The sequence below is a fragment of the Euprymna scolopes genome, chromosome 32, assembly GCF_053919585.1.
Source record: "Euprymna scolopes isolate OS-2025 chromosome 32, ASM5391958v1, whole genome shotgun sequence".
Classification (NCBI taxonomy): domain Eukaryota; kingdom Metazoa; phylum Mollusca; class Cephalopoda; order Sepiida; family Sepiolidae; genus Euprymna; species Euprymna scolopes.
Genome location: NC_136513.1, coordinates 52,046,830 through 52,064,435, shown reverse-complemented (window position 1 = coordinate 52,064,435; position 17,606 = coordinate 52,046,830). Strand labels below are relative to the sequence as shown.

Below are 17,606 nucleotides of genomic sequence, written 5' to 3'. Positions count from 1 at the left end.
TTTCTTCGCTTTTCATCTACACACATATATAAAGGTATACTCATGCAAAAAATATGTATAAAATTTCAGTTGGATGTGGATTTTTGCCCAATCGTCTTTTAACTAAAAACCAAAAGTAGATGCTTCAGGTGAGGATCGAACTCACGACCTTCAGATAGCTCAGGCTAAGATACATGATTATGAGACTGACGCGCTGCCTACTGCGCTACCGAGGCATTCAACGGCCAGCACACACAAAAAAAAACATAGGCATTCTTTTGCCAAGCACTTTTAAACTTAATTGTTTCTTCGCTTTTCATCTACACACATATATAAAGGTATACTCATGCAAAAAATATGTATAAAATTTCAGTTGGATGTGGATTTTTGCCTTATCGTCTTTTCACTTAAAAGCAAAAGTAGATGCCCCAGGTGAGGATCGAACTCACGACCTTCAGATAGCTCAGGCTAAGATACATGATTATGAGACTGACGCGCTGCCTACTGCGCTACCGAGGCATTCAACGGCCAGCACACACAAAAAAATACATAGGCATTCTTTTGCCAAGCACTTTTAAACTTAATTGTTTCTTCGCTTTTCATCTACACACATATATAAAGGTATACTCATGCAAAAAATATGTATAAAATTTCAGTTGGATGTGGATTTTTGCCTTATCGTCTTTTCACTTAAAAGCAAAAGTAGATGCCCCAGGTGAGGATCGAACTCACGACCTTCAGACAGCTCAGGCTAAGATACATGATTATGAGACTGACGCGCTGCCTACTGCGCTACCGAGGCATACAACGGCCAGCACACACAAAACAATACATAGGCATTCTTTTGCCAAGCACTTTTACACTTAATTGTTTCTTCGCTTTTCATCTACACACATATATAAAGGTATACTCATGCAAAAAATATGTATAAAATTTCAGTTGGATGTGGATTTTTGCCTTATCGTCTTTTCACTTAAATGCAAAAGTAGATGCCCCAGGTGAGGATCGAACTCAGGACCTTCAGATAGCTCAGGCTAAGATACATGATTATGAGACTGACGCGCTGCCTACTGCGCTACCGAGGCATTCAACGGCCAGCACACACAAAACAATACATAGGCATTCTTTTGCCAAGCACTTTTACACTTAATTGTTTCTTCGCTTTTCATCTGCACACATATATAAAGGTATACACATGCAAAAAATATGTATAAAATTTCAGTTGGATGTGGATTTTTGCCTAATCGTCTTTTCAATAAAAACCAAAAGTAGATGCCCCAGGTGAGGATCGAACTCACGACCTTCAGATAGCTCAGGCTAAGATACATGATTATGAGACTGACGCGCTGCTTACTTCGCTACCGAGGCATTCAACGGCCAGCACACACAAAACAATACATAGGCATTCTTTTGCCAAGCACTTTTAAACTTAATTGTTTCTTCGCTTTTAATCTACACACATATATAAAGGTATACTCATGCAAAAAATATGTATAAAATTTCAGTTGGATGTGGATTTTTGCCTAATCGTCTTTTCGCTTAACTGCAAAAGTAGATGCCCCAGGTGAGGATCGAACTCACGACCTTCAGATAGCTCAGGCTAAGATACATGATTATGAGACTGACGCGCTGCCTACTGCGCTACCGAGGCATTCAACCGCCAGCACACACAAAACAATACATAGGCATTCTTTTGCCAAGAACTTTTTAACTTAATTGTTTCTTCGCTTTTCATCTACACACATATATAAAGGTATACTCATGCAAAAAATATGTATAAAATTTCAGTTGGATGTGGATTTTTGCCTAATCGTCTTTTAACTAAAAACCAAAAGTAGATGCCCCAGGTGAGGATCGAACTAACGACCTTCAGATAGCTCAGGCTAAGATACATGATTATGAGACTGACGCGCTGCCTACTGCGCTACCGAGGCATTCAACCGCCAGCACACACAAAACAATACATAGGCATTCTTTTGCCAAGAACTTTTTAACTTAATTGTTTCTTCGCTTTTCATCTACACACATATATAAAGGTATACACATGCAAAAAATATGTATAAAATTTCAGTTGGATGTGGATTTTTGCCTAATCGTTTTTTCAATAAAAACCAAAAGTAGATGCCCCAGGTGAGGATCGAACTCACGACCTTCAGATAGCTCAGGCTAAGATACATGATTATGAGACTGACGCGCTGCCTACTGCGCTACCGAGGCATTCGAGAGCCAGCACACACAAAACAATACATAGGCATTCTTTTGCCAAGCACTTTTAAACTTAATTGTTTCTTCGCTTTTCATCTACACACATATATAAAGGTATACTCATGCAAAAAATATGTATAAAATTTCAGTTGGATGTGGATTTTTGCCTAATCGTCTTTTCGCTTAAATGCAAAAGTAGATGCCCCAGGTGAGGATCGAACTCAGGACCTTAAGATAGCTCAGGCTAAGATACATGATTATGAGACTGACGCGCTGCCTACTGCGCTACCCAGGCACTCAACGGCCAGAAAACACAAAACAATACATAGGCATTCTTTTGCCAAGCACTTTTAAACTTAATTGTTTCTTCGCTTTTCATCTACACACATATATAAAGGTATACTCATGCAAAAAATATGTATAAAATTTCAGTTGGATGTAGATTTTTGCCTTATCGTCTTTTCACTTAAAAGCAAAAGTAGATGCCCCAGGTGAGGATCGAACTCACGACCTTCAGATAGCTCAGGCTAAGATACATGATTATGAGACTGACGCGCTGCCTACTGCGCTACCGAGGCATTCAACGGTCAGCACACACAAAAAAAAACATAGGCATTCTTTTGCCAAGCACTTTTAAACTTAATTGTTTCTTCGCTTTTCATCTACACACATATATAAAGGTATACTCATGCAAAAAATATGTATAAAATTTCAGTTGGATGTAGATTTTTGCCTTATCGTCTTTTCACTTAAAAGCAAAAGTAGATGCCCCAGGTGAGGATCGAACTCACGACCTTCAGATAGCTCAGGCTAAGATACATGATTATGAGACTGACGCGCTGCCTACTGCGCTACCGAGGCATTCAACGGCCAGCACACACAAAACAATACATAGGCATTCTTTTGCCAAGCACTTTTAAACTTAATTGTTTCTTCGCTTTTCATCTACACACATATATAAAGGTATACTCATGCAAAAAATATGTATAAAATTTCAGTTGGATGTGGATTTTTGCCTAATCGTCTTTTCAATAAAAACCAAATGTAGATGCCCCAGGTGAGGATCGAACTCACGACTTTCAGATAGCTCAGGCTAAGATACATGATTATGAGACTGACGCGCTGCCTACTGCGCTACCGAGGCATTCAACGGACAGCACACACAAAACAATACATAGGCATTCTTTTGCCAAGCACTTTTAAACTTAATTGTTTCTTCGCTTTTAATCTACACACATATATAAAGGTATACACATGCAAAAAATATGTATAAAATTTCAGTTGGATGTGGATTTTTGCCTTATCGTCTTTTCACTTAAAAGCAAAAGTAGATGTCCCAGGTGAGGATCGAACTCACGACCTTCAGACAGCTCAGGCTAAGATACATGATTATGAGACTGACGCGCTGCCTACTGCGCTACCGAGGCATACAACGGCCAGCACACACAAAACAATACATAGGCGTTCTTTTGCCAAGAACTTTTTAACTTAATTGTTTCTTCGCTTTTCATCTACACACATATATAAAGGTATACTCATGCAAAAAATATGTATAAAATTTCAGTTGGATGTGGATTTTTGCCCAATCGTCTTTTAACTAAAAACCAAAAGTAGATGCTTCAGGTGAGGATCGAACTCACGACCTTCAGATAGCTCAGGCTAAGATACATGATTATGAGACTGACGCGCTGCCTACTGCGCTACCGAGGCATTCAACGGCCAGCACACACAAAAAAAAACATAGGCATTCTTTTGCCAAGCACTTTTAAACTTAATTGTTTCTTCGCTTTTCATCTACACACATATATAAAGGTATACTCATGCAAAAAATATGTATAAAATTTCAGTTGGATGTGGATTTTTGCCTTATCGTCTTTTCACTTAAAAGCAAAAGTAGATGCCCCAGGTGAGGATCGAACTCACGACCTTCAGATAGCTCAGGCTAAGATACATGATTATGAGACTGACGCGCTGCCTACTGCGCTACCGAGGCATTCAACGGCCAGCACACACAAAAAAATACATAGGCATTCTTTTGCCAAGCACTTTTAAACTTAATTGTTTCTTCGCTTTTCATCTACACACATATATAAAGGTATACTCATGCAAAAAATATGTATAAAATTTCAGTTGGATGTGGATTTTTGCCTTATCGTCTTTTCACTTAAAAGCAAAAGTAGATGCCCCAGGTGAGGATCGAACTCACGACCTTCAGACAGCTCAGGCTAAGATACATGATTATGAGACTGACGCGCTGCCTACTGCGCTACCGAGGCATACAACGGCCAGCACACACAAAACAATACATAGGCATTCTTTTGCCAAGAACTTTTTAACTTAATTGTTTCTTCGCTTTTCATCTACACACATATATAAAGGTATACTCATGCAAAAAATATGTATAAAATTTCAGTTGGATGTGGATTTTTGCCCAATCGTCTTTTAACTAAAAACCAAAAGTAGATGCCCCAGGTGAGGATCGAACTCACGACCTTCAGATAGCTCAGGCTAAGATACATGATTATGAGACTGACGCGCTGCCTACTGCGCTACCGAGGCATTCAACGGCCAGCACACACAAAAAAATACATAGGCATTCTTTTGCCAAGCACTTTTAAACTTAATTGTTTCTTCGCTTTTCATCTACACACATATATAAAGGTATACTCATGCAAAAAATATGTATAAAATTTCAGTTGGATGTGGATTTTTGCCTTATCGTCTTTTCACTTAAAAGCAAAAGTAGATGCCCCAGGTGAGGATCGAACTCACGACCTTCAGACAGCTCAGGCTAAGATACATGATTATGAGACTGACGCGCTGCCTACTGCGCTACCGAGGCATACAACGGCCAGCACACACAAAACAATACATAGGCATTCTTTTGCCAAGAACTTTTTAACTTAATTGTTTCTTCGCTTTTCATCTACACACATATATAAAGGTATACTCATGCAAAAAATATGTATAAAATTTCAGTTGGATGTGGATTTTTGCCTTATCGTCTTTTCACTTAAAAGCAAAAGTAGATGCCCCAGGTGAGGATCGAACTCACGACCTTCAGATAGCTTAGGCTAAGATACATGATTATGAGACTGACGCGCTGCCTACTGCGCTACCGAGGCATACAACGGCCAGCACACACAAAACAATACATAGGCATTCTTTTGCCAAGAACTTTTTAACTTAATTGTTTCTTCGCTTTTCATCTACACACATATATAAAGGTATACTCATGCAAAAAATATGTATAAAATTTCAGTTGGATGTGGATTTTTGCCCAATCGTCTTTTAACTAAAAACCAAAAGTAGATGCCCCAGGTGAGGATCGAACTCACGACCTTCAGATAGCTTAGGCTAAGATACATGATTATGAGACTGACGCGCTGCCTACTGCGCTACCGAGGCATTCAACGGCCAGCACACACAAAAAAATACATAGGCATTCTTTTGCCAAGCACTTTTAAACTTAATTGTTTCTTCGCTTTTCATCTACACACATATATAAAGGTATACTCATGCAAAAAATATGTATAAAATTTCAGTTGGATGTGGATTTTTGCCTTATCGTCTTTTCACTTAAAAGCAAAAGTAGATGCCCCAGGTGAGGATCGAACTCACGACCTTCAGACAGCTCAGGCTAAGATACATGATTATGAGACTGACGCGCTGCCTACTGCGCTACCGAGGCATTCAACGGCCAGCACACACAAAAAAATACATAGGCATTCTTTTGCCAAGCACTTTTAAACTTAATTGTTTCTTCGCTTTTAATCTACACATATATATAAAGGTATACTCATGCAAAAAATATGTATAAAATTTCAGTTGGATGTGGATTTTTGCCTAATCGTCTTTTCAATAAAAACCAAAAGTAGATGCCCCAGGTGAGGATCGAACTCACGACCTTCAGATAGCTCAGGCTAAGATACATGATTATGAGACTGACGCGCTGCCTACTGCGCTACCGAGGCATTCAACGGACAGCACACACAAAACAATACATAGGCATTCTTTTGCCAAGCACTTTTAAACTTAATTGTTTCTTCGCTTTTCATCTACACACATATATAAAGGTATACTCATGCAAAAAATATGTATAAAATTTCAGTTGGATGTGGATTTTTGCCTAATCGTCTTTTCGCTTAAATGCAAAAGTAGATGCCCCAGGTGAGGATCGAACTCAGGACCTTCAGATAGCTCAGGCTAAGATACATGATTATGAGACTGACGCGCATCCTACTGCGCTACCGAGGCATTCAACGGCCAGCACACACAAAACAATACATAGGCATTCTTTTGCCAAGCACTTTTAAACTTAATTGTTTCTTCGCTTTTCATCTACACACATATATAAAGGTATACACATGCAAAAAATATGTATAAAATTTCAGTTGGATGTGGATTTTTGCCTAATCGTTTTTTCAATAAAAACCAAAAGTAGATGCCCCAGGTGAGGATCGAACTCACGACCTTCAGATAGCTCAGGCTAAGATACATGATTATGAGACTGACGCGCTGCCTACTGCGCTACCGAGGCATTCAACGGACAGCACACACAAAACAATACATAGGCATTCTTTTGCCAAGCACTTTTAAACTTAATTGTTTCTTCGCTTTTCATCTACACACATATATAAAGGTATACTCATGCAAAAAATATGTATAAAATTTCAGTTGGATGTGGATTTTTGCCTAATCGTCTTTTCGCTTAAATGCAAAAGTAGATGCCCCAGGTGAGGATCGAACTCAGGACCTTCAGATAGCTCAGGCTAAGATACATGATTATGAGACTGACGCGCATCCTACTGCGCTACCGAGGCATTCAACGGCCAGCACACACAAAACAATACATAGGCATTCTTTTGCCAAGCACTTTTAAACTTAATTGTTTCTTCGCTTTTCATCTACACACATATATAAAGGTATACACATGCAAAAAATATGTATAAAATTTCAGTTGGATGTGGATTTTTGCCTAATCGTTTTTTCAATAAAAACCAAAAGTAGATGCCCCAGGTGAGGATCGAACTCACGACCTTCAGATAGCTCAGGCTAAGATACATGATTATGAGACTGACGCGCTGCCTACTGCGCTACCGAGGCATTCGAGAGCCAGCACACACAAAACAATACATAGGCATTCTTTTGCCAAGCACTTTTAAACTTAATTGTTTCTTCGCTTTTCATCTACACACATATATAAAGGTATACTCATGCAAAAAATATGTATAAAATTTCAGTTGGATGTGGATTTTTGCCTAATCGTCTTTTCGCTTAAATGCAAAAGTAGATGCCCCAGGTGAGGATCGAACTCAGGACCTTAAGATAGCTCAGGCTAAGATACATGATTATGAGACTGACGCGCTGCCTACTGCGCTACCCAGGCACTCAACGGCCAGAAAACACAAAACAATACATAGGCATTCTTTTGCCAAGCACTTTTAAACTTAATTGTTTCTTCGCTTTTCGTCTACACACATATATAAAGGTATACACATGCAAAAAATATGTATAAAATTTCAGTTGGATGTAGATTTTTGCCTTATCGTCTTTTCACTTAAAAGCAAAAGTAGATGCCCCAGGTGAGGATCGAACTCACGACCTTCAGATAGCTCAGGCTAAGATACATGATTATGAGACTGACGCGCTGCCTACTGCGCTACCGAGGCATTCAACGGTCAGCACACACAAAAAAAAACATAGGCATTCTTTTGCCAAGCACTTTTAAACTTAATTGTTTCTTCGCTTTTCATCTACACACATATATAAAGGTATACTCATGCAAAAAATATGTATAAAATTTCAGTTGGATGTAGATTTTTGCCTTATCGTCTTTTCACTTAAAAGCAAAAGTAGATGCCCCAGGTGAGGATCGAACTCACGACCTTCAGATAGCTCAGGCTAAGATACATGATTATGAGACTGACGCGCTGCCTACTGCGCTACCGAGGCATTCAACGGCCAGCACACACAAAACAATACATAGGCATTCTTTTGCCAAGCACTTTTAAACTTAATTGTTTCTTCGCTTTTCATCTACACACATATATAAAGGTATACTCATGCAAAAAATATGTATAAAATTTCAGTTGGATGTGGATTTTTGCCTAATCGTCTTTTCAATAAAAACCAAATGTAGATGCCCCAGGTGAGGATCGAACTCACGACTTTCAGATAGCTCAGGCTAAGATACATGATTATGAGACTGACGCGCTGCCTACTGCGCTACCGAGGCATTCAACGGACAGCACACACAAAACAATACATAGGCATTCTTTTGCCAAGCACTTTTAAACTTAATTGTTTCTTCGCTTTTAATCTACACACATATATAAAGGTATACACATGCAAAAAATATGTATAAAATTTCAGTTGGATGTGGATTTTTGCCTTATCGTCTTTTCACTTAAAAGCAAAAGTAGATGTCCCAGGTGAGGATCGAACTCACGACCTTCAGACAGCTCAGGCTAAGATACATGATTATGAGACTGACGCGCTGCCTACTGCGCTACCGAGGCATACAACGGCCAGCACACACAAAACAATACATAGGCGTTCTTTTGCCAAGAACTTTTTAACTTAATTGTTTCTTCGCTTTTCATCTACACACATATATAAAGGTATACTCATGCAAAAAATATGTATAAAATTTCAGTTGGATGTGGATTTTTGCCCAATCGTCTTTTAACTAAAAACCAAAAGTAGATGCTTCAGGTGAGGATCGAACTCACGACCTTCAGATAGCTCAGGCTAAGATACATGATTATGAGACTGACGCGCTGCCTACTGCGCTACCGAGGCATTCAACGGCCAGCACACACAAAAAAAAAACATAGGCATTCTTTTGCCAAGCACTTTTAAACTTAATTGTTTCTTCGCTTTTCATCTACACACATATATAAAGGTATACTCATGCAAAAAATATGTATAAAATTTCAGTTGGATGTGGATTTTTGCCTTATCGTCTTTTCACTTAAAAGCAAAAGTAGATGCCCCAGGTGAGGATCGAACTCACGACCTTCAGATAGCTCAGGCTAAGATACATGATTATGAGACTAACGCGCTGCCTACTGCGCTACCGAGGCATTCAACGGCCAGCACACACAAAAAAATACATAGGCATTCTTTTGCCAAGCACTTTTAAACTTAATTGTTTCTTCGCTTTTCATCTACACACATATATAAAGGTATACTCATGCAAAAAATATGTATAAAATTTCAGTTGGATGTGGATTTTTGCCTTATCGTCTTTTCACTTAAAAGCAAAAGTAGATGCCCCAGGTGAGGATCGAACTCACGACCTTCAGATAGCTCAGGCTAAGATACATGATTATGAGACTGACGCGCTGCCTACTGCGCTACCGAGGCATTCAACGGCCAGCACACACAAAAAAATACATAGGCATTCTTTTGCCAAGCACTTTTAAACTTAATTGTTTCTTCGCTTTTCATCTACACACATATATAAAGGTATACTCATGCAAAAAATATGTATAAAATTTCAGTTGGATGTGGATTTTTGCCCAATCGTCTTTTAACTAAAAACCAAAAGTAGATGCCCCAGGTGAGGATCGAACTCACGACCTTCAGATAGCTCAGGCTAAGATACATGATTATGAGACTAACGCGCTGCCTACTGCGCTACCGAGGCATTCAACGGCCAGCACACACAAAAAAATACATAGGCATTCTTTTGCCAAGCACTTTTAAACTTAATTGTTTCTTCGCTTTTCATCTACACACATATATAAAGGTATACTCATGCAAAAAATATGTATAAAATTTCAGTTGGATGTGGATTTTTGCCTTATCGTCTTTTCACTTAAAAGCAAAAGTAGATGCCCCAGGTGAGGATCGAACTCACGACCTTCAGATAGCTCAGGCTAAGATACATGATTATGAGACTGACGCGCTGCCTACTGCGCTACCGAGGCATACAACGGCCAGCACACACAAAACAATACATAGGCATTCTTTTGCCAAGAACTTTTTAACTTAATTGTTTCTTCGCTTTTCATCTACACACATATATAAAGGTATACTCATGCAAAAAATATGTATAAAATTTCAGTTGGATGTGGATTTTTGCCCAATCGTCTTTTAACTAAAAACCAAAAGTAGATGCCCCAGGTGAGGATCGAACTCACGACCTTCAGATAGCTTAGGCTAAGATACATGATTATGAGACTGACGCGCTGCCTACTGCGCTACCGAGGCATTCAACGGCCAGCACACACAAAAAAATACATAGGCATTCTTTTGCCAAGCACTTTTAAACTTAATTGTTTCTTCGCTTTTCATCTACACACATATATAAAGGTATACTCATGCAAAAAATATGTATAAAATTTCAGTTGGATGTGGATTTTTGCCTTATCGTCTTTTCACTTAAAAGCAAAAGTAGATGCCCCAGGTGAGGATCGAACTCACGACCTTCAGACAGCTCAGGCTAAGATACATGATTATGAGACTGACGCGCTGCCTACTGCGCTACCGAGGCATTCAACGGCCAGCACACACAAAAAAATACATAGGCATTCTTTTGCCAAGCACTTTTAAACTTAATTGTTTCTTCGCTTTTAATCTACACATATATATAAAGGTATACTCATGCAAAAAATATGTATAAAATTTCAGTTGGATGTGGATTTTTGCCTAATCGTCTTTTCAATAAAAACCAAATGTAGATGCCCCAGGTGAGGATCGAACTCACGACCTTCAGATAGCTCAGGCTAAGATACATGATTATGAGACTGACGCGCTGCCTACTGCGCTACCGAGGCATTCAACGGCCAGCACACACAAAAAAATACATAGGCATTCTTTTGCCAAGCACTTTTAAACTTAATTGTTTCTTCGCTTTTAATCTACACATATATATAAAGGTATACTCATGCAAAAAATATGTATAAAATGTCAGTTGGATGTGGATTTTTGCCTAATCGTCTTTTCAATAAAAACCAAATGTAGATGCCCCAGGTGAGGATCGAACTCACGACCTTCAGATAGCTCAGGCTAAGATACATGATTATGAGACTGACGCGCTGCCTACTGCGCTACAGAGGCATTCAACGGCCAGCACACACAAAACAATACATAGGCATTCTTTTGCCAAGCACTTTTAAACTTAATTGTTTCTTCGCTTTTAATCTACACACATATATAAAGGTATACACATGCAAAAAATATGTATAAAATTTCAGTTGGATGTGGATTTTTGCCTAATCGTCTTTTAGCTTAAATGCAAAAGTAGATGCCCCAGGTGAGGATCGAACTCACGACCTTCAGATAGCTCAGGCTAAGATACATGATTATGAGACTGACGCGCTGCCTACTGCGCTACCGAGGCATTCAACGGCCAGCACACACAAAACAATACATAGGCATTCTTTTGCCAAGCACTTTTAAACTTAATTGTTTCTTCGCTTTTCATCTACACACATATATAAAGGTATACTCATGCAAAAAATATGTATAAAATTTCAGTTGGATGTGGATTTTTGCCTAATCGTCTTTTCACTTAAAAGCAAAAGTAGATGCCCCAGGTGAGGATCGAACTCACGACCTTCAGATAGCTCAGGCTAAGATACATGATTATGAGACTGACGCGCTGCCTACTGCGCTACCGAGGCATTCGCTAGCCAGAAAACACAAAACAATACATAGGCATTCTTTTGCCAAGCACTTTTAAACTTAATTTTTTCTTCGCTTTTAATCTACACACATATATAAAGGTATACTCATGCAAAAAATATGTATAAAATTTCAGTTGGATGTGGATTTTTGCCTAATCGTCTTTTCACTTAAAAGCAATCGTAGATGCCCCAGGTGAGGATCGAACTCACGACCTTCAGATAGCTCAGGCTAAGATACATGATTATGAGACTGACGCGCTGCCTACTGCGCTACCGAGGCATTCAACGGCCAGCACACACAAAACAATACATAGGCATTCTTTTGCCAAGCACTTTTAAACTTAATTGTTTCTTCGCTTTTAATCTACACACATATAAAGGTATACTCATGCAAAAAATATGTATAAAATTTCAGTTGGATGTGGATTTTTGCCTAATCGTCTTTTCACTAAAAACCAAAAGTAGATGCCCCAGGTGAGGATCGAACTCACGACCTTCAGATAGCTCAGGCTAAGATACATGATTATGAGACTGACGCGCTGCCTACTTCGCTACCGAGGCATTCAACGTCCAGCACACACAAAACAATACATAGGCATTCTTTTGCCAAGCACTTTTAAACTTAATTGTTTCTTCGCTTTTAATCTACACACATATAAAGGTATACTCATGCAAAAAATATGTATAAAATTTCAGTTGGATGTGGATTTTTGCCTAATCGTCTTTTCGCTTAAAAGCAATCGTAGATGCCCCAGGTGAGGATCGAACTCACGACCTTCAGATAGCTCAGGCTAAGATACATGATTATGAGACTGACGCGCTGCCTACTTCGCTACCGAGGCATTCAACGGCCAGCACACACAAAACAATACACAGGTATTCTTTTGCCAAGCACTTTTAAACTTAATTGTTTCTTCGCTTTTAATCTACACACATATATAAAGGTATACTCATGCAAAAAATATGTATAAAATTTCAGTTGTATGTGGATTTTTGCCTAATCGTTTTTTCAATAAAAACCAAATGTAGATGCCCCAGGTGAGGATCGAACTCACGACCTTCAGATAGCTCAGGCTAAGATACATGATTATGAGACTGACGCGCTGCCTACTGCGCTACCGAGGCATTCAACGGCCAGCACACACAAAACAATACATAGGCATTCTTTTGCCAAGAACTTTTTAACTTAATTGTTTCTTCGCTTTTAATCTACACACATATAAAGGTATACTCATGCAAAAAATATGTATAAAATTTCAGTTGGATGTGGATTTTTGCCTAATCGTCTTTTCGCTTAAATGCAAAAGTAGATGCCCCAGGTGAGGATCGAACTCACGACCTTCAGATAGCTCAGGCTAAGATACATGATTATGAGACTGACGCGCTGCCTACTGCGCTACCGAGGCATTCAACGGCCAGCACACACAAAACAATACACAGGGATTCTTTTGCCAAGCACTTTTAAACTTAATTGTTTCTTCGCTTTTCATCTACACACATATATAAAGGTATACTCATGCAAAAAAAATGTATAAAATTTCAGTTGGATGTGGATTTTTGCCTAATCGTCTTTTAACTAAAAACCAAAAGTAGATGCCCCAGGTGAGGATCGAACTCACGACCTTCAGATAGCTCAGGCTAAGATACATGATTATGAGACTGACGCGCTTCCTACTGCGCTACCGAGGCATTCAACGGCCAGCACACACAAAACAATACATAGGCATTCTTTTGCCAAGCACTTTTAAACTTAATTGTTTCTTCGCCTTTCATCTACACACATATATAAAGGTATACTCATGCAAAAAATATGTATAAAATTTCAGTTGGATGTGGATTTTTGCCTAATCGTCTTTTCACTTAAAAGCAAAAGTAGATGCCCCAGGTGAGGATCGAACTCACGACCTTCAGATAGCTCAGGTCAAGATACATGATTATGAGACTGACGCGCTGCCTACTGCGCTACCGAGGCCTTCAACGGCTAGCACACACAAAACAATACATAGGCATTCTTTTGCCAAGCACTTTTAAACTTAGTTGTCTCTTCGCTTTTCATCTACACACATATATAAAGGTATACTCATGCAAAAAAATATGTATAAAATTTCAGTTGGATGTGGATTTTTGCCTAATCGTCTTTTAACTAAAAACCAAAAGTAGATGCCCCAGGTGAGGATCGAACTAACGACCTTCAGATAGCTCAGGCTAAGATACATGATTATGAGACTGACGCGCTGCCTACTTCGCTACCGAGGCATTCAACGTCCAGCACACACAAAACAATACATAGGCATTCTTTTGCCAAGCACTTTTTAACTTAATTGTTTCTTCGCTTTTCATCTACACACATATATAAAGGTATACTCATGCAAAAAATATGTATAAAATTTCAGTTGGATGCGGATTTTTGCCTAATCGTCTTTTCACTTAAAAGCAAAAGTAGATGCCCCAGGTGAGGATCGAACTCACGACCTTCAGATAGCTCAGGCTAAGATACATGATTATGAGACTGACGCGCTGCCTACTGCGCTACCGAGGCATTCAACGGCCAGCACACACAAAACAATACACAGGTATTCTTTTGCCAAGCACTTTTAAACTTAATTGTTTCTTCGCTTTTAATCTACACACATATATAAAGGTATACTCATGCAAAAAATATGTATAAAATTTCAGTTGGATGTGGATTTTTGCCTAATCGTCTTTTCAATAAAAACCAAATGTAGATGCCCAAGGTGAGGATCGAACTCACGACCTTCAGATAGCTCAGGCTAAGATACATGATTATGAGACTGACGCGCTGCCTACTGCGCTCCCGAGACATTCAACGGCCAGCACACACAAAACAATACATAGGCATTCTTTAGCCAAGAACTTTTTAACTTAATTGTTTCTTCGCTTTTAATCTACACACATATAAAGGTATACTCATGCAAAAAATATGTATAAAATTTCAGTTGGATGTGGATTTTTGCCTAATCGTCTTTTCACTTAAAAGCAAAAGTAGATGCCCCAGGTGAGGATCGAACTCACGACCTTCAGATAGCTCAGGTTAAGATACATGATTATGAGACTGACGCGCTGCCTACTTCGCTACCGAGGAAGTCAAAGTCCAGCACACACAAAACAATACATAGGCATTCTTTTGCCAAGCACTTTTTAACTTAATTGTTTCTTCGCTTTTCATCTACACACATATATAAAGGTATACTCATGCAAAAAATATGTATAAAATTTCAGTTGGATGTGGATTTTTGCCTAATCGTCGTTTCACTTAAAAGCAAAAGTAGATGCCCCAGGTGAGGATCGAACTCACGACCTTCAGATAGCACAGGCTAAGATACATGATTATGAGACTGACGCGCTGCCTACTTCGCTACCGAGGCATTCAACGGCCAGCACACACAAAACAATACATAGGCATTCTTTTGGCAAGCACTTTTAAACTTAATTGTTTCTTCGCTTTTAATCTACACACATATATAAAGGTATACACATGCAAAAAATATGTATAAAATTTCAGTTGGATGTGGATTTTTGCCTAATCGTCTTTTCACTTAAAAGCAAAAGTAGATGCCCCAGGTGAGGATCGAACTCACGACCTTCAGATAGCTCAGGTTAAGATACATGATTATGAGACTGACGCGCTGCCTACTTCGCTACCGAGGAAGTCAAAGTCCAGCACACACAAAACAATACATAGGCATTCTTTTGCCAAGCACTTTTTAACTTAATTGTTTCTTCGCGTTTCATCTACACACACATATAAAGGTATACTCATGCAAAAAATATGTATAAAATTTCAGTTGGATGTGGATTTTTGCCTAATCGTCGTTTCACTTAAAAGCAAAAGTAGATGCCCCAGGTGAGGATCGAACTCACGACCTTCAGATAGCACAGGCTAAGATACATGATTATGAGACTGACGCGCTGCCTACTTCGCTACCGAGGCATTCAACGGCCAGAACACACAAAACAATACATAGGCATTCTTTTGGCAAGCACTTTTAAACTTAATTGTTTCTTCGCTTTTCATCTACACACATATATAAAGGTATACACATGCAAAAAATATGTATAAAATTTCAGTTGGATGTGGATTTTTGCCTAATCGTCTTTTCGCTTAAATGCAAAAGTAGATGCCCCAGGTGAGGATCGAACTCACGACCTTCAGATAGCTCAGGCTAAGATACATGATTATGAGACTGACGCGCTGCCTACTGCGCTACCGAGGCATTCAACGGCCAGCACACACAAAACAATACATAGGCATTCTTTTGCCAAGCACTTTTAAACTTAATTGTTTCTTCGCTTTTCATCTACACACATATATAAAGGTATACTCATGCAAAAAATATGTATAAAATTTCAGTTGGATGTGGATTTTTGCCTAATCGTCTTTTCGCTTAAATGCAAAAGTAGATGCCCCAGGTGAGGATCGAACTCACGACCTTCAGATAGCTCAGGCTAAGATACATGATTATGAGACTGACGCGCTGCCTACTGCGCTACCGAGGCATTCAATGGCCAGCACACACAAAACAATACATAGGCATTCTTTTGCCAAGCACTTTTAAACTTAATTGTTTCTTCGCTTTTCATCTACACATATATAAAGGTATACTCATGCAAAAAATATGTATAAAATTTCAGTTGGATGTGGATTTTTGCCTAATCGTCTTTTCGCTTAAATGCAAAAGTAGATGCCCCAGGTGAGGATCGAACTCACGACCTTCAGATAGCTCAGGCTAAGATACATGATTATGAGACTGACGCGCTGCCTACTGCGCTACCGAGGCATTCAATGGCCAGCACACACAAAACAATACATAGGCATTCTTTTGCCAAGCACTTTTAAACTTAATTGTTTCTTCGCTTTTCATCTACACATATATAAAGGTATACTCATGCAAAAAATATGTATAAAATTTCAGTTGGATGTGGATTTTTGCCTAATCGTCTTTTCAATAAAAACCAAATGTAGATGCCCCAGGTGAGGATCGAACTCACGACCTTCAGATAGCTCAGGCTAAGATACATGATTATGAGACTGACGCGCTGCCTACTGCGCTACCGAGGCATTCAACGGCCAGCACACACAAAACAATACATAGGCATTCTTTTGGCAAGCACTTTTAAACTTAATTGTTTCTTCGCTTTTCATCTACACACATATATAAAGGTATACACATGCAAAAAATATGTATAAAATTTCAGTTGGATGTGGATTTTTGCCTAATCGTCTTTTCGCTTAAATGCAAAAGTAGATGCCCCAGGTGAGGATCGAACTCACGACCTTCAGATAGCTCAGGCTAAGATACATGATTATGAGACTGACGCGCTGCCTACTGCGCTACCGAGGCATTCAACGGCCAGCACACACAAAACAATACATAGGCATTCTTTTGCCAAGCACTTTTAAACTTAATTGTTTCTTCGCTTTTCATCTACACACATATATAAAGGTATACTCATGCAAAAAATATGTATAAAATTTCAGTTGGATGTGGATTTTTGCCTAATCGTCTTTTCGCTTAAATGCAAAAGTAGATGCCCCAGGTGAGGATCGAACTCACGACCCTCAGATAGCTCAGGCTAAGATACATGATTATGAGACTGACGCGCTGCCTACTGCGCTACCGAGGCATTCAACGGCCAGCACACACAAAACAATACATAGCCATTCTTTTGCCAAGCACTTTTAAACTTAATTGTTTCTTCGCTTTTCATCTACACACATATATAAAGGTATACTCATGCAAAAAATATGTATAAAATTTCAGT

General features: G+C 39.1%; 53 non-coding genes across 53 annotated transcripts; all 53 read right to left on the bottom strand.

Annotated features, from left to right (window-relative positions):
* Nucleotides 1-120: 120 nt before the first annotated feature.
* On the bottom strand, nucleotides 121-215 carry Trnam-cau (transfer RNA methionine (anticodon CAU)). The gene is made up of 2 exons: nucleotides 179-215; nucleotides 121-156 (listed from the first exon to the last, which is right to left on the bottom strand). It is a non-coding gene; the product is annotated as a tRNA-Met (tRNA).
* Nucleotides 216-403: 188 nt separating this feature from the next.
* On the bottom strand, nucleotides 404-498 carry Trnam-cau (transfer RNA methionine (anticodon CAU)). Its single transcript has 2 exons — nucleotides 462-498; nucleotides 404-439 (listed from the first exon to the last, which is right to left on the bottom strand). It is a non-coding gene; the product is annotated as a tRNA-Met (tRNA).
* Nucleotides 499-686: 188 nt separating this feature from the next.
* Nucleotides 687-781, bottom strand: Trnam-cau (transfer RNA methionine (anticodon CAU)). The gene is made up of 2 exons: nucleotides 745-781; nucleotides 687-722 (listed from the first exon to the last, which is right to left on the bottom strand). It is a non-coding gene; the product is annotated as a tRNA-Met (tRNA).
* Nucleotides 782-969: 188 nt separating this feature from the next.
* Trnam-cau (transfer RNA methionine (anticodon CAU)) lies at nucleotides 970-1,064 on the bottom strand. The gene is made up of 2 exons: nucleotides 1,028-1,064; nucleotides 970-1,005 (listed from the first exon to the last, which is right to left on the bottom strand). It is a non-coding gene; the product is annotated as a tRNA-Met (tRNA).
* Nucleotides 1,065-1,535: 471 nt separating this feature from the next.
* On the bottom strand, nucleotides 1,536-1,630 carry Trnam-cau (transfer RNA methionine (anticodon CAU)). Its single transcript has 2 exons — nucleotides 1,594-1,630; nucleotides 1,536-1,571 (listed from the first exon to the last, which is right to left on the bottom strand). It is a non-coding gene; the product is annotated as a tRNA-Met (tRNA).
* A 188-nt stretch (nucleotides 1,631-1,818) lies between these two features.
* On the bottom strand, nucleotides 1,819-1,913 carry Trnam-cau (transfer RNA methionine (anticodon CAU)). The gene is made up of 2 exons: nucleotides 1,877-1,913; nucleotides 1,819-1,854 (listed from the first exon to the last, which is right to left on the bottom strand). It is a non-coding gene; the product is annotated as a tRNA-Met (tRNA).
* Nucleotides 1,914-2,101: 188 nt separating this feature from the next.
* Nucleotides 2,102-2,196, bottom strand: Trnam-cau (transfer RNA methionine (anticodon CAU)). The gene is made up of 2 exons: nucleotides 2,160-2,196; nucleotides 2,102-2,137 (listed from the first exon to the last, which is right to left on the bottom strand). It is a non-coding gene; the product is annotated as a tRNA-Met (tRNA).
* Nucleotides 2,197-2,667: 471 nt separating this feature from the next.
* Trnam-cau (transfer RNA methionine (anticodon CAU)) lies at nucleotides 2,668-2,762 on the bottom strand. The gene is made up of 2 exons: nucleotides 2,726-2,762; nucleotides 2,668-2,703 (listed from the first exon to the last, which is right to left on the bottom strand). It is a non-coding gene; the product is annotated as a tRNA-Met (tRNA).
* A 188-nt stretch (nucleotides 2,763-2,950) lies between these two features.
* On the bottom strand, nucleotides 2,951-3,045 carry Trnam-cau (transfer RNA methionine (anticodon CAU)). The gene is made up of 2 exons: nucleotides 3,009-3,045; nucleotides 2,951-2,986 (listed from the first exon to the last, which is right to left on the bottom strand). It is a non-coding gene; the product is annotated as a tRNA-Met (tRNA).
* A 188-nt stretch (nucleotides 3,046-3,233) lies between these two features.
* Trnam-cau (transfer RNA methionine (anticodon CAU)) lies at nucleotides 3,234-3,328 on the bottom strand. The gene is made up of 2 exons: nucleotides 3,292-3,328; nucleotides 3,234-3,269 (listed from the first exon to the last, which is right to left on the bottom strand). It is a non-coding gene; the product is annotated as a tRNA-Met (tRNA).
* Nucleotides 3,329-3,799: 471 nt separating this feature from the next.
* On the bottom strand, nucleotides 3,800-3,894 carry Trnam-cau (transfer RNA methionine (anticodon CAU)). Its single transcript has 2 exons — nucleotides 3,858-3,894; nucleotides 3,800-3,835 (listed from the first exon to the last, which is right to left on the bottom strand). It is a non-coding gene; the product is annotated as a tRNA-Met (tRNA).
* Nucleotides 3,895-4,082: 188 nt separating this feature from the next.
* Nucleotides 4,083-4,177, bottom strand: Trnam-cau (transfer RNA methionine (anticodon CAU)). The gene is made up of 2 exons: nucleotides 4,141-4,177; nucleotides 4,083-4,118 (listed from the first exon to the last, which is right to left on the bottom strand). It is a non-coding gene; the product is annotated as a tRNA-Met (tRNA).
* Nucleotides 4,178-4,365: 188 nt separating this feature from the next.
* On the bottom strand, nucleotides 4,366-4,460 carry Trnam-cau (transfer RNA methionine (anticodon CAU)). Its single transcript has 2 exons — nucleotides 4,424-4,460; nucleotides 4,366-4,401 (listed from the first exon to the last, which is right to left on the bottom strand). It is a non-coding gene; the product is annotated as a tRNA-Met (tRNA).
* Nucleotides 4,461-4,648: 188 nt separating this feature from the next.
* On the bottom strand, nucleotides 4,649-4,743 carry Trnam-cau (transfer RNA methionine (anticodon CAU)). Its single transcript has 2 exons — nucleotides 4,707-4,743; nucleotides 4,649-4,684 (listed from the first exon to the last, which is right to left on the bottom strand). It is a non-coding gene; the product is annotated as a tRNA-Met (tRNA).
* A 188-nt stretch (nucleotides 4,744-4,931) lies between these two features.
* Nucleotides 4,932-5,026, bottom strand: Trnam-cau (transfer RNA methionine (anticodon CAU)). The gene is made up of 2 exons: nucleotides 4,990-5,026; nucleotides 4,932-4,967 (listed from the first exon to the last, which is right to left on the bottom strand). It is a non-coding gene; the product is annotated as a tRNA-Met (tRNA).
* Nucleotides 5,027-5,214: 188 nt separating this feature from the next.
* On the bottom strand, nucleotides 5,215-5,309 carry Trnam-cau (transfer RNA methionine (anticodon CAU)). The gene is made up of 2 exons: nucleotides 5,273-5,309; nucleotides 5,215-5,250 (listed from the first exon to the last, which is right to left on the bottom strand). It is a non-coding gene; the product is annotated as a tRNA-Met (tRNA).
* A 188-nt stretch (nucleotides 5,310-5,497) lies between these two features.
* On the bottom strand, nucleotides 5,498-5,592 carry Trnam-cau (transfer RNA methionine (anticodon CAU)). Its single transcript has 2 exons — nucleotides 5,556-5,592; nucleotides 5,498-5,533 (listed from the first exon to the last, which is right to left on the bottom strand). It is a non-coding gene; the product is annotated as a tRNA-Met (tRNA).
* Nucleotides 5,593-5,780: 188 nt separating this feature from the next.
* Trnam-cau (transfer RNA methionine (anticodon CAU)) lies at nucleotides 5,781-5,875 on the bottom strand. The gene is made up of 2 exons: nucleotides 5,839-5,875; nucleotides 5,781-5,816 (listed from the first exon to the last, which is right to left on the bottom strand). It is a non-coding gene; the product is annotated as a tRNA-Met (tRNA).
* Nucleotides 5,876-6,063: 188 nt separating this feature from the next.
* Nucleotides 6,064-6,158, bottom strand: Trnam-cau (transfer RNA methionine (anticodon CAU)). The gene is made up of 2 exons: nucleotides 6,122-6,158; nucleotides 6,064-6,099 (listed from the first exon to the last, which is right to left on the bottom strand). It is a non-coding gene; the product is annotated as a tRNA-Met (tRNA).
* Nucleotides 6,159-6,346: 188 nt separating this feature from the next.
* Trnam-cau (transfer RNA methionine (anticodon CAU)) lies at nucleotides 6,347-6,441 on the bottom strand. The gene is made up of 2 exons: nucleotides 6,405-6,441; nucleotides 6,347-6,382 (listed from the first exon to the last, which is right to left on the bottom strand). It is a non-coding gene; the product is annotated as a tRNA-Met (tRNA).
* Nucleotides 6,442-6,629: 188 nt separating this feature from the next.
* Nucleotides 6,630-6,724, bottom strand: Trnam-cau (transfer RNA methionine (anticodon CAU)). Its single transcript has 2 exons — nucleotides 6,688-6,724; nucleotides 6,630-6,665 (listed from the first exon to the last, which is right to left on the bottom strand). It is a non-coding gene; the product is annotated as a tRNA-Met (tRNA).
* Nucleotides 6,725-6,912: 188 nt separating this feature from the next.
* On the bottom strand, nucleotides 6,913-7,007 carry Trnam-cau (transfer RNA methionine (anticodon CAU)). The gene is made up of 2 exons: nucleotides 6,971-7,007; nucleotides 6,913-6,948 (listed from the first exon to the last, which is right to left on the bottom strand). It is a non-coding gene; the product is annotated as a tRNA-Met (tRNA).
* A 188-nt stretch (nucleotides 7,008-7,195) lies between these two features.
* Trnam-cau (transfer RNA methionine (anticodon CAU)) lies at nucleotides 7,196-7,290 on the bottom strand. Its single transcript has 2 exons — nucleotides 7,254-7,290; nucleotides 7,196-7,231 (listed from the first exon to the last, which is right to left on the bottom strand). It is a non-coding gene; the product is annotated as a tRNA-Met (tRNA).
* Nucleotides 7,291-7,761: 471 nt separating this feature from the next.
* Nucleotides 7,762-7,856, bottom strand: Trnam-cau (transfer RNA methionine (anticodon CAU)). The gene is made up of 2 exons: nucleotides 7,820-7,856; nucleotides 7,762-7,797 (listed from the first exon to the last, which is right to left on the bottom strand). It is a non-coding gene; the product is annotated as a tRNA-Met (tRNA).
* A 188-nt stretch (nucleotides 7,857-8,044) lies between these two features.
* On the bottom strand, nucleotides 8,045-8,139 carry Trnam-cau (transfer RNA methionine (anticodon CAU)). The gene is made up of 2 exons: nucleotides 8,103-8,139; nucleotides 8,045-8,080 (listed from the first exon to the last, which is right to left on the bottom strand). It is a non-coding gene; the product is annotated as a tRNA-Met (tRNA).
* A 188-nt stretch (nucleotides 8,140-8,327) lies between these two features.
* On the bottom strand, nucleotides 8,328-8,422 carry Trnam-cau (transfer RNA methionine (anticodon CAU)). Its single transcript has 2 exons — nucleotides 8,386-8,422; nucleotides 8,328-8,363 (listed from the first exon to the last, which is right to left on the bottom strand). It is a non-coding gene; the product is annotated as a tRNA-Met (tRNA).
* Nucleotides 8,423-8,893: 471 nt separating this feature from the next.
* Trnam-cau (transfer RNA methionine (anticodon CAU)) lies at nucleotides 8,894-8,988 on the bottom strand. Its single transcript has 2 exons — nucleotides 8,952-8,988; nucleotides 8,894-8,929 (listed from the first exon to the last, which is right to left on the bottom strand). It is a non-coding gene; the product is annotated as a tRNA-Met (tRNA).
* A 189-nt stretch (nucleotides 8,989-9,177) lies between these two features.
* Trnam-cau (transfer RNA methionine (anticodon CAU)) lies at nucleotides 9,178-9,272 on the bottom strand. Its single transcript has 2 exons — nucleotides 9,236-9,272; nucleotides 9,178-9,213 (listed from the first exon to the last, which is right to left on the bottom strand). It is a non-coding gene; the product is annotated as a tRNA-Met (tRNA).
* Nucleotides 9,273-9,460: 188 nt separating this feature from the next.
* On the bottom strand, nucleotides 9,461-9,555 carry Trnam-cau (transfer RNA methionine (anticodon CAU)). The gene is made up of 2 exons: nucleotides 9,519-9,555; nucleotides 9,461-9,496 (listed from the first exon to the last, which is right to left on the bottom strand). It is a non-coding gene; the product is annotated as a tRNA-Met (tRNA).
* Nucleotides 9,556-9,743: 188 nt separating this feature from the next.
* Nucleotides 9,744-9,838, bottom strand: Trnam-cau (transfer RNA methionine (anticodon CAU)). Its single transcript has 2 exons — nucleotides 9,802-9,838; nucleotides 9,744-9,779 (listed from the first exon to the last, which is right to left on the bottom strand). It is a non-coding gene; the product is annotated as a tRNA-Met (tRNA).
* Nucleotides 9,839-10,026: 188 nt separating this feature from the next.
* On the bottom strand, nucleotides 10,027-10,121 carry Trnam-cau (transfer RNA methionine (anticodon CAU)). The gene is made up of 2 exons: nucleotides 10,085-10,121; nucleotides 10,027-10,062 (listed from the first exon to the last, which is right to left on the bottom strand). It is a non-coding gene; the product is annotated as a tRNA-Met (tRNA).
* Nucleotides 10,122-10,309: 188 nt separating this feature from the next.
* Nucleotides 10,310-10,404, bottom strand: Trnam-cau (transfer RNA methionine (anticodon CAU)). The gene is made up of 2 exons: nucleotides 10,368-10,404; nucleotides 10,310-10,345 (listed from the first exon to the last, which is right to left on the bottom strand). It is a non-coding gene; the product is annotated as a tRNA-Met (tRNA).
* Nucleotides 10,405-10,592: 188 nt separating this feature from the next.
* On the bottom strand, nucleotides 10,593-10,687 carry Trnam-cau (transfer RNA methionine (anticodon CAU)). The gene is made up of 2 exons: nucleotides 10,651-10,687; nucleotides 10,593-10,628 (listed from the first exon to the last, which is right to left on the bottom strand). It is a non-coding gene; the product is annotated as a tRNA-Met (tRNA).
* A 188-nt stretch (nucleotides 10,688-10,875) lies between these two features.
* On the bottom strand, nucleotides 10,876-10,970 carry Trnam-cau (transfer RNA methionine (anticodon CAU)). Its single transcript has 2 exons — nucleotides 10,934-10,970; nucleotides 10,876-10,911 (listed from the first exon to the last, which is right to left on the bottom strand). It is a non-coding gene; the product is annotated as a tRNA-Met (tRNA).
* A 188-nt stretch (nucleotides 10,971-11,158) lies between these two features.
* Nucleotides 11,159-11,253, bottom strand: Trnam-cau (transfer RNA methionine (anticodon CAU)). The gene is made up of 2 exons: nucleotides 11,217-11,253; nucleotides 11,159-11,194 (listed from the first exon to the last, which is right to left on the bottom strand). It is a non-coding gene; the product is annotated as a tRNA-Met (tRNA).
* Nucleotides 11,254-11,441: 188 nt separating this feature from the next.
* Trnam-cau (transfer RNA methionine (anticodon CAU)) lies at nucleotides 11,442-11,536 on the bottom strand. The gene is made up of 2 exons: nucleotides 11,500-11,536; nucleotides 11,442-11,477 (listed from the first exon to the last, which is right to left on the bottom strand). It is a non-coding gene; the product is annotated as a tRNA-Met (tRNA).
* A 188-nt stretch (nucleotides 11,537-11,724) lies between these two features.
* On the bottom strand, nucleotides 11,725-11,819 carry Trnam-cau (transfer RNA methionine (anticodon CAU)). The gene is made up of 2 exons: nucleotides 11,783-11,819; nucleotides 11,725-11,760 (listed from the first exon to the last, which is right to left on the bottom strand). It is a non-coding gene; the product is annotated as a tRNA-Met (tRNA).
* Nucleotides 11,820-12,007: 188 nt separating this feature from the next.
* Nucleotides 12,008-12,102, bottom strand: Trnam-cau (transfer RNA methionine (anticodon CAU)). The gene is made up of 2 exons: nucleotides 12,066-12,102; nucleotides 12,008-12,043 (listed from the first exon to the last, which is right to left on the bottom strand). It is a non-coding gene; the product is annotated as a tRNA-Met (tRNA).
* A 186-nt stretch (nucleotides 12,103-12,288) lies between these two features.
* On the bottom strand, nucleotides 12,289-12,383 carry Trnam-cau (transfer RNA methionine (anticodon CAU)). The gene is made up of 2 exons: nucleotides 12,347-12,383; nucleotides 12,289-12,324 (listed from the first exon to the last, which is right to left on the bottom strand). It is a non-coding gene; the product is annotated as a tRNA-Met (tRNA).
* A 186-nt stretch (nucleotides 12,384-12,569) lies between these two features.
* On the bottom strand, nucleotides 12,570-12,664 carry Trnam-cau (transfer RNA methionine (anticodon CAU)). The gene is made up of 2 exons: nucleotides 12,628-12,664; nucleotides 12,570-12,605 (listed from the first exon to the last, which is right to left on the bottom strand). It is a non-coding gene; the product is annotated as a tRNA-Met (tRNA).
* Nucleotides 12,665-12,852: 188 nt separating this feature from the next.
* Trnam-cau (transfer RNA methionine (anticodon CAU)) lies at nucleotides 12,853-12,947 on the bottom strand. The gene is made up of 2 exons: nucleotides 12,911-12,947; nucleotides 12,853-12,888 (listed from the first exon to the last, which is right to left on the bottom strand). It is a non-coding gene; the product is annotated as a tRNA-Met (tRNA).
* Nucleotides 12,948-13,133: 186 nt separating this feature from the next.
* Trnam-cau (transfer RNA methionine (anticodon CAU)) lies at nucleotides 13,134-13,228 on the bottom strand. The gene is made up of 2 exons: nucleotides 13,192-13,228; nucleotides 13,134-13,169 (listed from the first exon to the last, which is right to left on the bottom strand). It is a non-coding gene; the product is annotated as a tRNA-Met (tRNA).
* A 188-nt stretch (nucleotides 13,229-13,416) lies between these two features.
* Trnam-cau (transfer RNA methionine (anticodon CAU)) lies at nucleotides 13,417-13,511 on the bottom strand. The gene is made up of 2 exons: nucleotides 13,475-13,511; nucleotides 13,417-13,452 (listed from the first exon to the last, which is right to left on the bottom strand). It is a non-coding gene; the product is annotated as a tRNA-Met (tRNA).
* A 188-nt stretch (nucleotides 13,512-13,699) lies between these two features.
* Nucleotides 13,700-13,794, bottom strand: Trnam-cau (transfer RNA methionine (anticodon CAU)). The gene is made up of 2 exons: nucleotides 13,758-13,794; nucleotides 13,700-13,735 (listed from the first exon to the last, which is right to left on the bottom strand). It is a non-coding gene; the product is annotated as a tRNA-Met (tRNA).
* A 472-nt stretch (nucleotides 13,795-14,266) lies between these two features.
* On the bottom strand, nucleotides 14,267-14,361 carry Trnam-cau (transfer RNA methionine (anticodon CAU)). The gene is made up of 2 exons: nucleotides 14,325-14,361; nucleotides 14,267-14,302 (listed from the first exon to the last, which is right to left on the bottom strand). It is a non-coding gene; the product is annotated as a tRNA-Met (tRNA).
* A 752-nt stretch (nucleotides 14,362-15,113) lies between these two features.
* On the bottom strand, nucleotides 15,114-15,208 carry Trnam-cau (transfer RNA methionine (anticodon CAU)). Its single transcript has 2 exons — nucleotides 15,172-15,208; nucleotides 15,114-15,149 (listed from the first exon to the last, which is right to left on the bottom strand). It is a non-coding gene; the product is annotated as a tRNA-Met (tRNA).
* A 471-nt stretch (nucleotides 15,209-15,679) lies between these two features.
* Nucleotides 15,680-15,774, bottom strand: Trnam-cau (transfer RNA methionine (anticodon CAU)). Its single transcript has 2 exons — nucleotides 15,738-15,774; nucleotides 15,680-15,715 (listed from the first exon to the last, which is right to left on the bottom strand). It is a non-coding gene; the product is annotated as a tRNA-Met (tRNA).
* Nucleotides 15,775-15,962: 188 nt separating this feature from the next.
* On the bottom strand, nucleotides 15,963-16,057 carry Trnam-cau (transfer RNA methionine (anticodon CAU)). The gene is made up of 2 exons: nucleotides 16,021-16,057; nucleotides 15,963-15,998 (listed from the first exon to the last, which is right to left on the bottom strand). It is a non-coding gene; the product is annotated as a tRNA-Met (tRNA).
* Nucleotides 16,058-16,245: 188 nt separating this feature from the next.
* Nucleotides 16,246-16,340, bottom strand: Trnam-cau (transfer RNA methionine (anticodon CAU)). Its single transcript has 2 exons — nucleotides 16,304-16,340; nucleotides 16,246-16,281 (listed from the first exon to the last, which is right to left on the bottom strand). It is a non-coding gene; the product is annotated as a tRNA-Met (tRNA).
* A 186-nt stretch (nucleotides 16,341-16,526) lies between these two features.
* Nucleotides 16,527-16,621, bottom strand: Trnam-cau (transfer RNA methionine (anticodon CAU)). The gene is made up of 2 exons: nucleotides 16,585-16,621; nucleotides 16,527-16,562 (listed from the first exon to the last, which is right to left on the bottom strand). It is a non-coding gene; the product is annotated as a tRNA-Met (tRNA).
* A 186-nt stretch (nucleotides 16,622-16,807) lies between these two features.
* On the bottom strand, nucleotides 16,808-16,902 carry Trnam-cau (transfer RNA methionine (anticodon CAU)). The gene is made up of 2 exons: nucleotides 16,866-16,902; nucleotides 16,808-16,843 (listed from the first exon to the last, which is right to left on the bottom strand). It is a non-coding gene; the product is annotated as a tRNA-Met (tRNA).
* A 188-nt stretch (nucleotides 16,903-17,090) lies between these two features.
* Nucleotides 17,091-17,185, bottom strand: Trnam-cau (transfer RNA methionine (anticodon CAU)). Its single transcript has 2 exons — nucleotides 17,149-17,185; nucleotides 17,091-17,126 (listed from the first exon to the last, which is right to left on the bottom strand). It is a non-coding gene; the product is annotated as a tRNA-Met (tRNA).
* Nucleotides 17,186-17,373: 188 nt separating this feature from the next.
* Nucleotides 17,374-17,468, bottom strand: Trnam-cau (transfer RNA methionine (anticodon CAU)). Its single transcript has 2 exons — nucleotides 17,432-17,468; nucleotides 17,374-17,409 (listed from the first exon to the last, which is right to left on the bottom strand). It is a non-coding gene; the product is annotated as a tRNA-Met (tRNA).
* Between the last annotated feature and the right edge of the window lie 138 nt (nucleotides 17,469-17,606).